The sequence below is a fragment of the Octodon degus genome, unplaced genomic scaffold (genome assembly GCF_000260255.1).
Source record: "Octodon degus isolate 3935 unplaced genomic scaffold, OctDeg1.0 scaffold00093, whole genome shotgun sequence".
Classification (NCBI taxonomy): Eukaryota; Metazoa; Chordata; class Mammalia; order Rodentia; family Octodontidae; genus Octodon; species Octodon degus.
In genome coordinates this window covers 4,443,781-4,456,373 of record NW_004524669.1, presented here as the reverse complement: position 1 = coordinate 4,456,373, position 12,593 = coordinate 4,443,781, and the positions used below count along the sequence as shown (strand labels likewise).

Genomic DNA, 12,593 nt, shown 5'->3' with positions numbered 1-12,593 from the left:
ATTAGAGCTAATTACCGGAGCACGATTCAGGGGACTGGGTCTTAGAATCCAGTGGGACCAGTCGTGGTGCCCAGCAGAAATGCCACCATGGTACCCTCATAGAAAGAAAGGTCCAAAATCAATCCAGTTAGAAATGGGAAAATTAGGAGCCAACAAGATAACTCAGTGGATTAAGCACCCACTTTGGCAAGCACAGGGACCAGAGCTCAATCCCTGGTCCCGCATGCCACACTAGCCCCACCCCCAGGCCTCACTGAGCTGGCAACTGAGACTGAGGGTAGTGGTGTGCACCTGTAATTCCAGCGCTTGGGAGGCTGAAAACAGGAGGATCACTACAAGTCCAACCTGTATAGTGAGACCCTGTACCAAATACATACAATGGGGAAAAAATGGAAAAATGAAATTACAATGAACAGCACCAAAAATTGAGATTATCAGTAACTATTTCAAACCCCTATACTCCAATAAGTTGGAGGATTCAGAATTGGATAGATTCCTAGATACATATGAATTACCAAAACTGAACCAAGATGTTATAAAAATACTGAATAATCAAATAACAGACGATGAAACTGAAGTAATAATTTAAAAAAATAAAACTACCAACAAAGAAAAGCCCATGGCTGGCTGGAGTCACCACTGGATAGATGCACTACGAGATGGATTCTACTTCAGAAAAGATCTAACATCAAAAGTTCTCAAACTCTTTAATGGAACTGAAAGGGAAGAAATACTTCAAAAAGCATTCTTAGAAGCTAGCATTACCTTGATTCCTCAACCAAAAAGACAACAGCCCACCAATCTCTTTAACGAATATAGGCACAAAAATTCCCAACAAGAAAATGGCTAAGAGAATGCCACAGATCATCAAAAAGATCATCCACCGTGACCACATAAACTTCATCCCAGGAGGTTAAGGATGATTAAGCATATGCAAATCAATAACTGCTATCCATCACACAAACAGAAGCAAGGACAAAAATCATATGATCATCCCAACTGACAAAGAAAAAGCATTTAACAAAACCCAACAACAGTTCATGATTTAAAAAAAGAAACCTGAAGAAAATAGGCATAGAAAGACTATCCTGTGGGCCTGGTGGTGCGCACCTGTAATCCCAACACTTGGGAGGCTGTAAACAGGAGGATCACTACAATCCAATCTATGCAGTGAGACCCTGTACACTGTGTTCTAGATGCAAAAAAAAAAAAAAAAAAAGACTATTTAAATGTGATAAAAGCCATTTATTTTACTTATTTATTTATTTGGTACAGAGTCTCGCTATGCAGCTCAGACTCAATGATCCTCCTGTCTTAGTCTCCCCAGCACTGAGATTACAGGTGTGCACCACCATGCCTGGTCTCAGAAGCTGGCAGGGTATGGGTACTGGAGATTGAACTCAGGTCCTTGTGCTTCCCAAGCAAGCACTTGGACCACCAAGCTATCTCCCCAGCCAAAGCCATTTCTAAAAAACCTACTTTCAAATCCTATATTAAATAAGGAAAATCTTAAAGATTTCCTTCTAAAATCAGAAAGAAGATAAAAATGTCTACTATCACCATTACTGTTTTTTACAATACTCAACACATTAACCAAAGAAATCAATAAAGAAAAAGAAATAAAAGAAATATTGAGGAAAGGAAGAAACCAAATTATTATTTGCAGATGATGCAACCCTCTATATGGAAGACCCAACTACTCCTAGAATAAATAACCAAATTCAGTAGTATAACAAGATGCAAAATAAACACACAAAAAATAGTGTTCCTATACACCAATAATGAACTCAGCAAAAAAAAACTTCAAAAAGCAATGCCATTCACAATTACAACAAGAAAAATTAAATTCCTAGGAATTAGTCTAACCAAAAAAGTGAAAGACTTCTACAATGCGAACTACAGTACTCTGAAAAGGAAAATTTTAAAAAGACAACTGAAAATGGAGAAATATTCCCTGTTCCAGGGTAAATAGAACTACAATTGTCAAAAGGGCCATAGTTCTGAAACTGATACACCAATTTAATGTAATTCCAATCAAAATACCAGCAGAATTCCTCACATAATTAGAAAAAAATGATTCTAAAATTCATATGGAACCAGAATAACAGAAACAATCCTGGGCAACAAAAGCAAAGCAGGAGGCATCCCAACTCCAGACTTACTTTATATTACAAAGCTACAGTGATTTAAAAACAAATAAACAAACACAGTACTGGCACAAAGATGAATACGCCAATGGATGGAACAGAATAGAAGATACAGGAACAACTCTAGGCACATTCAGCTATCTTAGCTTTGACAAAGGAAATCACTGAGTCTGAGCTGCATAGCAAGACCCTGTACCCCCAACAAATAAATAAAGGAATCAAATTGGGCCGGGAATATATAGCTCAGAGGCATAAGTGTCTTCCTGGTAAGCACAAGGCTCTGAGTTCAATCCCCAGTACTGCAAAAATAATAAATAATAATAAACAAATAATAAAAAATGCCTGTAAGACCACAGTAGAAAAGGAACTCTTCTATATTGCTAGTAGGAATGTAAATTAATATAGCCACTATGGAAATCAGTATGAATATTCTTTAAAAAATTAAAAATAGAGCCAGGCATGGAGGTGCACACTTGTAATCCCAGAACTTGGGAGGCTGAGACAAGAGGATCATTGTGAGTTAGAGATCAGTCTTGGCTACAAAGTGAGCTCAAGGCCAGCCTGAACCGCATAGTGAGACCCTGTCCCAAAAAGACCAAAAAATGAGAGAAAAATAGAAATTGTTCTCCTTCTAGTTGTCTTCCCAAAGAGTTAAAGATACCATATTGTAATGATACGTGGATATCAATGTTAATAGCAGCACAATTCCTAATAGATAATTTCAGAAGTGGCCTATATGACCATCAACCATGAATAGATAAAGTATGGTGTTTATATATAATAACTCCCACTCCTCCCTAAAGGATAAACTTGAGTCATTTGTAGGAAAATTGATGCACTTTGAGACCAGAAGTTATGTAAAATAAATCAGACACGCACACTTAAATATCACATAATTTCTCTTATATGAAAAAACTCAAATATTGATAAAGACCAAAATAAATGATAGATAATAAAACATAAGGGGGTAGATCTTTTGCAAAAAGGAAGCAGACCAAGAGATGGAAGGAGTGAGGAAGGTAGGAGAAAGGGGTGGAAAAATAATTAAGATATGTTATGTGTATGTATCAGTTACCCATGAGGGATGTAATTATTAGGTAAGCATTTTCTTACAGTGCTGAAAAGAAAGGTTAAAAAATACAGAAAGATAAAATGGCCAATACATTGAAAACATGTTCACTATCTTATGATATAGCAGATTCCAAAAATTCCACTAAAAGACTAGATTTAATAACTAAATACAACAGTGTATCTGAATAAAAAAATCAGTACTCAAAAATCAATATCATCCCATACATAAGCAACAAACTCACAGAGAGAAATTAGGGAAACCACACCTTTTACAGTAACATCCAAGAAGATGCAATACTTAAGAATCCATTTAACAAAGGAAGTAAAAGATCTATACATTGAAAATTACAGTACTCTGAAAAAGGAGGTCAGAAAGGATATCAGAAAATGGAAAGATATTTCTGTTTATGAACAGGAAACTATCAACATGATGAAAATAGCCCTACTCCCAAACTATTATACAGATTTAGTGCAATCTCAATCAAAATACCATTAGCATACCTCATAGAACTAGGGAAAACATTCCTACAATACATTTGGAAGGCTGAGAATATAGCTCAGAAGCACAAGCTTCTGCATAGTAAGCTCAAGGTCCTGTATTTGATTCTCAGTACAAACAAAACAAAACAAAAAATCCATTTGAAACCAGAAGAGACCTAGAATATCAAAAGCAACTCTGGACAAAAAAGGCAAGAGAGGAGACATCACAATTCCTGACCTGAAATTCTACTACAAAGCTACTGTGATAAAATTACCATAGTATTAAAAATAAAAAAAAAAAAAGACCTGTGGATCAGTGGAACAGAACAGAAGATGAGAAAATGAAGAAGATGCAGATGCAACTCCAAACACATTCAGCTACCTTATCTTTCACAAAGGAACCAAACATATTCACTGGAAGAAAGTGTTTTTAATAAATGATGCTAGAGAAACTGGCTCCCCACATGCCAAAGTCTAAAGTTAGACCAATGCCTATCATCGTGCACTAAAGTCAAAATGGATCAAAGATCTAAATATTAATACAAACACTAAATCTACTAAAAGAAAACATAGGTAGAAATCTCCAAGACATAGGTGTATTAGTTACTCTTTGTCATTGCTGGGACAAATACCCGACACTCAAAATGAGGGAAGGAAAGGTTTATTTAGCTTACAATTACTGGAGGTTACATAGTTTAAAGCAGCCTGAATTACATAGCAAGACCTGGAGACACTGCCTTCCTGTGTTACAGAGTCGTAAAGAGAGACTGGGAAGCCTCTTTGTCCAGGATGCTCCACTCCGTATCTCTGAGAAAGCTCGGGCTAGCGGGCTAGCGGTGGATGGGGTGGGTTGGGGCTTCGCGCCTCTCTGGCCCCACCCCTCAAGCCCCGCCCCTCAAACCACTCTTGGCTCCTCCAGCCCTGTCTGCCCCCTAACTTACATGAGGCTTTGTGGGGACAACTAGACAAAGACCACAACAATAGGTGTAGGCAGAGACCTCAGGAACAAAACCCAGACCACACAGGAAATACTACAAAGAATCAACAAATGGAATCTCACCTTATTAAAAACCTTTTACACAACGAAAGAATTCACCAAAGGAGTAGTGGGGAAAGAAGTATAGCCAGTTGTCCCTCTAAAGATTTATATCTAAAGGGCCTGCCAAATAGCTCAGTGGATTAAAGGGCCTGCAAGCAGGCACAAGGCAGGGGTTCATCCCGGGGCCTGCTGTGCCAGCCCCACCCCCAGGGCAGGCTGAGAAGGCAATTGTGACTGGGTGTAGTGGTGCGTGCCTATAATCCCAGCTCCTGGGAGGCTGTAAACAGGCAGATCATTACAAGTCCATCTAGTAGTGAGACCCTGAACACCCTTTAGACCCTTCCCTAAAATACAAAAAAAAAAAAAGAAAGAAAGAAAAAAAGACATATCTAGAACATATAAAGAACTAAAAAAAAAAAAACAGGCCCCCAAATTCAAAGACCTAATCCAAAAACAGCCATCTAAGATAATATGTACACCTCAGATGAAGAAATACAAACAGCAAATAAATACACGAAAAAAACGTTGAACATCATTGGTCATTTGAGGGATGCAAATTAAACAACACTGAGACTCCATCTCACTCCAGAAAGAACGGCCACCATCAAGAAGTAACCAATAACAAAGGCTGGAGGGGCTGTGGGAAAAAGAAATTCTCCTCCACTGTTGGTGGGAGTGTAGACTGGTGCAACCCCTGTAGAAATTCCTTTAAAAACTAGGATTAGCGGTCCCTTTCAATCTGGCTCTTCCCTTCCAGGTATTGTCCCAGAAAAATTAAAGACATGCCATTTTCATATATGTGCACCCATGTTTATAGCAGCACACTTTGCACTAGCTAAATCTTGGAAACAACCCAAATGCCCATCAATCTTGAAGTGGATAAAAAAGATTTTTTAATATAATGGAGTACTACTCAGCACTAAAGAAGGCTAAACTTGAGACTTCTAAAGGCAAATGAATGCAACTTGAGACCGTACTTATAAGTGAAATAAATCAGGCCACATGTGTAAACATTGTAGTGTTTCACTAGTGTGAGAAGCTGAACAAGTAGAAAAGTTCTACAATGCACAATAGATATTGTGAATTAGGAAGAAACTGTTCAAAAGAAAACAGAAATCGATTGGGGAAAAGGGAAAGGAAGGAAAAAATACATACATACACAAGATAGTTAAGATAGTTACACTAGATTCTCTTATTTCATTGAAAAAGAGATTTATGCTAATACTGTTAGGACAATATTTCATGCGTATGTCTTGTTCTCTGAGTAACTTCTATGAAGATAATAATATGCAATGTATTAACTATTTTTACTCTTCTATTAGTCTGATTTGATACTGTTTGATTTTTATGTCTTTTTTTAATTTAAAAAAAAAAAAAAAACCGGGCCAGCCAGATAGCTCAGTGGACTAAAGCACCTGCTGAGGCAGGCACAGGGATGGGGGTTCCATCCCCAGCGTGCCGTGCCAGCCTTGCCCCAGGACACTCTGAAATGGTGATTGAGACTGGGTGTGGTGGCGCACGCCTGTAATCCCAGCGCTTGGGAGGCTGAAAACAGGAGGATCACTATGAGTCCAATCTGTACAGTGAGACCCTGGAGACCCTGTACTAAAATACATTTTTTTAAAAAATTGAAAGTAAAATAAAAAACATCGAACCATTTAGGGAAATTCTAATTAAAACTACATTAAGATGGCATTTCACCTCAGTCAGGATGACTGTCATGGAGAATACAGAAAACAATGCTGGGTGTAGTGCACACCCGTAATCCTAGCACTTGGAAGGCTGAGGCAGGAGGACTGTTGTGAGATCAGCCTGGTCTCACAAGGTGGGCTCAAGGCCAGCCTGAGCTGGGTAGTGACATCCTCTTTAAAAAAGACCAAAGGAGGGGGGGAAAGAATACAGAAAACAATAATTGCTGGGGGGACAGGAACACTTCTACTCCTTTGTTTTTTTTTTTTAAATCATTTTTATTTTAAAAAGACATTAATGGTCAGAACATATTTACATCTTCAACATGACCCCATTTCGTCAGCACAGCCATTCAGTGTCCACTGGCGGCGGCAACAGCAGCAAGAGCGCAGCTTATTCACTGTTAATCATTCATGAGGTCACAGCTGTATAACAATAGCACTCCAGATGACAAACAGGCTGAACTAAGTCAATAAGGGACAAACATAAATAAACACGACTTTAATTAGGATTTTGCATGTATTCTACCACCTAAGAATTTTCCTACAGAGTAAACAAAATACAAATGGCAAGCGTGTAGAATGTCAAGTTGATGCTCGGTGGAGGCCCTAATGCCCTCCGCAACCGTGCAGCACGGAGCTCTACATTTTGTTATTTTGGTGTTTTGAGACAGGGTCTTGCTATGGAGTTCATGATGGCCTTGAACACACTATGTAGCCCAGGCTGGCCTCAAACTCACAGTGATCTTCCTGCCTCAGCCTCCCCAATGCCAGGGTTACAGATGAGCACCACCATGCCCAGCCTGGAGTTGTACGTTGGAAAGACAGGTCCAGTGGTGGCTCCTCTCACTTCCTTCCTCTCCACTTGGAGCACCGACAGGACTGGCCACATGGGCTGTGGACCCACCTTGGTTCACTGCTCCTCTCCAGCCTGCACCTCAACCGCCTGTGTGCCCGCTGCGTCCACAGACACACTGTCCTCTGCGCCCTGGCTGCTGCCCAGCAGCTTCGCCTGCCTCCTCCCCAGGGCCAGCCGTCTGTTCCTCTCCATTCTCTCTTGCTGCTCCTCCGTGAGGCTCCTCCGTGGCTCAGGAGTGAGCTGCTCACCCTCCGCTGAATTTGTCAGGAGGGGATCAAATTCAGCAGCGGTTACATCAAGGCCATTCTTTTCCCCTGCTTCATCATTATTGCTAACAAAATCTTCATGTACAATAGGGAGATCAAGTCGAATTCGTTTTAAACAAGTCTGAACTTCCTTTTTATTTCCCAAGCACTCAACTCTGTTGATAAAATCCTCAAATTGCAGTTTAGGGAATAGTCTATGTGCCCAGTGCTCCATGTGTCTGATGAGTGTCTTCAAGTCCTCAGCCTCATGCCCTTTACCTTTGAATTTTGTCTTGTCAAACACATGCCTTAAGGCTGGAAGGCCCCTCTCTGAAATTAATCTCTGAGCGTCCAGCCTGGGGATGTTCCTTTTAACTGTTCTCTTTGGAGGGACAGGAACAGGTTCTCTGTTCTCTGACTCTTCACTGAGTTCAGCTCCTTCACCATCTTGCTGTGGAGAAGCTGGAGGTGGAAATGGAGGAAAAGTTTCGTCTTCTATATGTTCATAATCTGGTAGGTCAATCAAGCCATTCTCTTGTGGTTCTAACACCTTATCCTCTTCACTGCACTTCTTCCACTCCTTCGCAAAGGTGTGTAACAGCCTCTTTTCAAGACTAGGATGAAACCATCTTAACTTCCTTCTTCGGTCCTCTTTCCCAGAAAACTGGTGCGGGTGGAGAAGACCACGGCGAGACCGCCGCTACAGGTCTCCATAAGGATTTTTTTTTTTTCTTTTGTTCTCGCATGTGTTCAGGGCATGTGGGCCAGCGGGAGAGTTGTGAGGTTCGAACTCCAGCCACCTGAGGATGACAGCTTTGTGGAAGCAGCCACTTAAAGGACTGAGCTAGGCCCAGGCTCCTAAAATGGCAGAAGTGTTTTGGTTTTTTTTTTTTTTTTTTTTTTTTTTTTTTTTTTTTTGCGCCAAATGCCTTCAAGGCATGACTGGCTGTCTTGTGTTGTGGGGATCAAACCACAGCAACCTGAGCCTGACTGCTTTGTTGAAGCAGCCACTTAAAGAACTGAGCTAAGGGGCAGGCCCCCTACTCCTTTGGTAGGAACATAAAATTAGTGTAAATTAGCATGGATGCTGGAGTTTCCTCAAAAACACTAGATAGTGCTACCATTTTACACAGCTACGCCACCATATGTCTGAAGGAATTAAAGTCAATGTAATAGAGATCATTACTGAGGAGCAATTCATGACAGCCCGCATGTGGAGCCAGCCTAGGTGCCCATCAACAAATGAATCCATAAGAAAAAGTGCTGTACGGATATGCACACACGGGAGCATTGTTTGGTCATAACAAAGAACAAATTTGCAAGAAAATGGATATAATGTTTGTAGCAGTGCAATGTGTCATAGTTAAATCTTGGAAACAACGCAAATACCCATCACTCTTGGCATGGATGAAAAAGATGTGGTTAAAAAAAAATGTGGTATTTTTACACGATGGAGTATTACTCAGCTATAAAAAAAAATGATAAATTCGAGGCTTTCGTAGGTAAGTGGATGCAACCAGAGACCATGCTCATCAGTGAAATAAATCAGGCTGGCATGTGCAAAAATCATATTGACTCACTAGTTTAAGAACCTGGAAGAGGGGGCTGGTGAGATGGCTCAGTGATCTAAAGCACCTACTTGGAACAAGCTTGGCAAAGCACAGAGACCGCGGTTCGATCCCCCAGCACCACATGCCAGCCGGCCCTGCCCCCTGGTGGGCTGAGCTGGCCACACACACACACACACACACACACACACACACACAAATAATAAATAAATGTTTAAAAAAAAGAACCTGGAAGAGTAAATAAAATCAAAAGATACAGGCTGGGGAGATAGCTCGGCAGTCTAAGTGCCAGGCTGGCAAGCCCAAGGACCCAGGTTCAGTCCTCCATGCATTAAACATATACCCACCCTGTGCCATGCTGACCACTGTGCCCACCCTGTGCCATGCTGGCTGCTGAAACCAGGTGTGGTGATGCACACCTATAATCCCAGTCTCGGGAAGCTGAGACAGGAGGACCACTACGAGTCCGAGCTGCATAGTGAGACCCTGTACCAAATAAGTGAACGAATACTTCTGTAAAATCTGAAAAACAGTAGCAACTGCAAAAGGAAAAGAATCTGTTCAAAGGGAAGGAGCAACTGGGATGAGGAAAAGGACAGGAGCCAGGGAGAGATATATTTATGTACGCATGCAGGATGGCTTGAATAATTGTACTGCTCATTTCTGCTGATTTACAGAGGAGAGCAGTTAATGCTTAAATTTTTTTTCTTGGCCTTTTTAATTCCTTCAAACTTTTTTTAAGCCAATTTTGCATGCTTCCATCTGGTAATCTGAACAACTAATTTGAGGACGACATTATGCAATACAGAAACCATTGTCGACTTCCTATTTTATTTGGTGGAGTTCTGTATCGTTTCTAATGTTTTTATGTTATTGTTGTTGTTTACTATTTTGTATTCTTTTTAGACAATATAAAAAAATGGAGAGGCCTAGGGATTATCTGTTGACCAAAATAAACAACATCCAGAAAGATAAATATCTGCCCAACATGTGGAATCTTAAAAAGATGACATGAAAGTAGAAGGGAAATTATTGTAGAAGGGAAATTGTTGTTGGATAAGAGGAAGAGAATAAGGCAATGAGGAGGGTAGGGCGGTAATCAAGAGGGTAGATCTGATCAACATGTTATGCGCATACAGAAAATGCCACACTGAAACCCACTATTTTGTAAAATTAACAGACACTAATACAAGTTGGTTTATTAAATTAACAGACACTAATACAACTAATACAAGTTGGTTTTTTTTTTTAATTGCCAACAGGATGCTTGCCTACCAAGCATGTCATGGTGGCTGCTGGGGAGAACATGAGCCTGCTGGCCAGCGGCTGGGTGGATGCAGTGGCCCGCATGCTGGTGTTGGGCCCCAAGGATGACCAGGGGCATGACCTCGGTGGGGTGTGCAGAGTGCTGAGGCCCGTGGCCGAGGGCAGCACTGAGAGACACATCCCACCACACGCTAAGCCAGCCAGGGGGCACGCTGCGTCAGGACAGCCCCCACCAGCGTGATCCTGAACAAGTGTCCTCTCACTCATTAATTTATGCACTTTTTTAAAATATATATATATATATTTTTTTTTTAATCTTTTTCTTATGTATTTGGCACAGGGTCTCACTATGCAGTTTGGACTCGTAGTGATCCTTCTGTTTCTCAGTTCCCCAGCACTGGGATTACAGGCTTGCGCCACCGCAGCCAGTTTCAGTGGCTAGCGCAGCGCACGGTTCTGGGCTGGTGCAGCACGCAGTACCAGGGATTAAGCCCAGGTCTTTGCACTTGCAGGAAGGAGCTTCTGCCCTGAGCCGCCTCCCCAGCCCCAATTTACGCATCCTTTAATCCAAAGACATTCAGAAGATGCTGGCCATGTGCAGTAGCACTGTATTTCTGAGCTCAAAAAAATTAATCTCAGAAAGAATGAGCAACCTGCACCAAGACTCATAGCTCATAATGACAGATGTCACTAAAACTCAGGCACCTCAACTTGGAACCCGGAGATTTTATCAGTGGGCTGGTTCTCTGTTGGCTTCCAATCTGGCCTTTTCGGAACCTCATCCCAGAGCCCAATTTTTACAAGATGAGAACAACAAATCCCCGCTGGGGCATGCCAGAACATCTCCTTTCTCCAACAAATAAGTACTTGTGAGCACACAGATAGCCATCTTTATTTATGTCATATGCTCTCAGATTTTACCTCAGGGCCTCACGGTTATCTGCATACCATTGCAGCCCTTTTCCCTAGTGACAGTCATTTGCTGTTTCTGAAAAGAAGTAGGAGAAATTATGCTAGGGAGAAGGAAAGGAAGAGACGGTGGGAAGCAGTTTCTCACTTGTCGCTCATGGCATTGTCTCACATCTTTTTCCTTTTCAGTGTTTCTAACATTGCTTTTAATTATAAAGGCAATTAATCAATGCAGTGTCATTGTTAAAAAGAATTCAAAACTTAAAGCATATGGTGCGAGGATGAAAGTTGTCCCTCTGCTTCCTAAACGCCCCTCTCTACCCATCCTGGGGTATCTACTTGTGATTTCCCTCTCTGGTATTTAAGAGCTTTTCTCACTCAGATTTACTAATAGCTACTTTTATTTTTTTTTTCTTGCTACTTTCATTTTTCAAGTTGAATTTGAACCCAGACTTCACCATGAAAAGAGTATAGTAATGTGTCCCCTCAAAACTTGAATTAGACATACAGCAATTTTATTTCCCCATTCTTATCCCCTTTTCTCTCTATTCCACAACTACCTCCATCCCACATTCTTCATCTTTTCATGTATTTGGTACAAGGTCCCACTACACAGCTAGGACTTGTAGTGATCCTCCTGTTTTCAGCCTCCCCAGCACTGGGATTACAGGAATGCGCCACCACACCCAGACTCTGTGGCCAGCTCAATGCGCCCAGGGGCAGAACCAGCATGATATGTGGTGCCAGGGATTGAACCCTGGTCCCTGCACTTGCCTAAGTAGTCATTTAGTCCACTGAGCTATCTCCTTGGCACTCATCCCCCATTCTGGATCTGATTGAAATAATCTGTAATTTCAGTTCTAACCTATTACAAAAGACTTGTCTTCTTTGTCATTGTTTTTAAAAGTCCTTCACAATCTATTATAGTTTAAAATTGTTTATCATCAAACCTGAGGCAGAGGCAATCCTCCCACTCTAGCCTCTCCAGTCTAGGAGTACAGGCAAGCAACCCCACACCCAGAGGATGGGTTTGTACCTATGATTTCCAAATTTAATTTTTATTTGCCTGACTGTCTTGAATAGTTTCCCTAGAAATGATTTGTGGGAGCCGACCATGGTGGTGCATCCCTGTAATTGCAGCTACCTCGAAGACAGAAGCAGGAAAATTATAATAAGGTCAGCCTGAGCAACTTAATGAGAGGAAGTTGTGTCAAAATTTAAAAGTGAAAGCAAAACTAAAGATGTAACTCAGTGGTTGAACACGCTGGTTTCAGTCCCCAATACTGGAAGAAAAAAAAAGGAAGTAATGAAGAAAGAAGAA

The 12,593-nt window shown here is 41.2% G+C and overlaps 1 pseudogene; it reads right to left on the bottom strand.

Annotated features, from left to right (window-relative positions):
* Window positions 1-7,157: 7,157 nt before the first annotated feature.
* Window positions 7,158-10,447, bottom strand: LOC101583683 (annotated as a pseudogene).
* Between the last annotated feature and the right edge of the window lie 2,146 nt (window positions 10,448-12,593).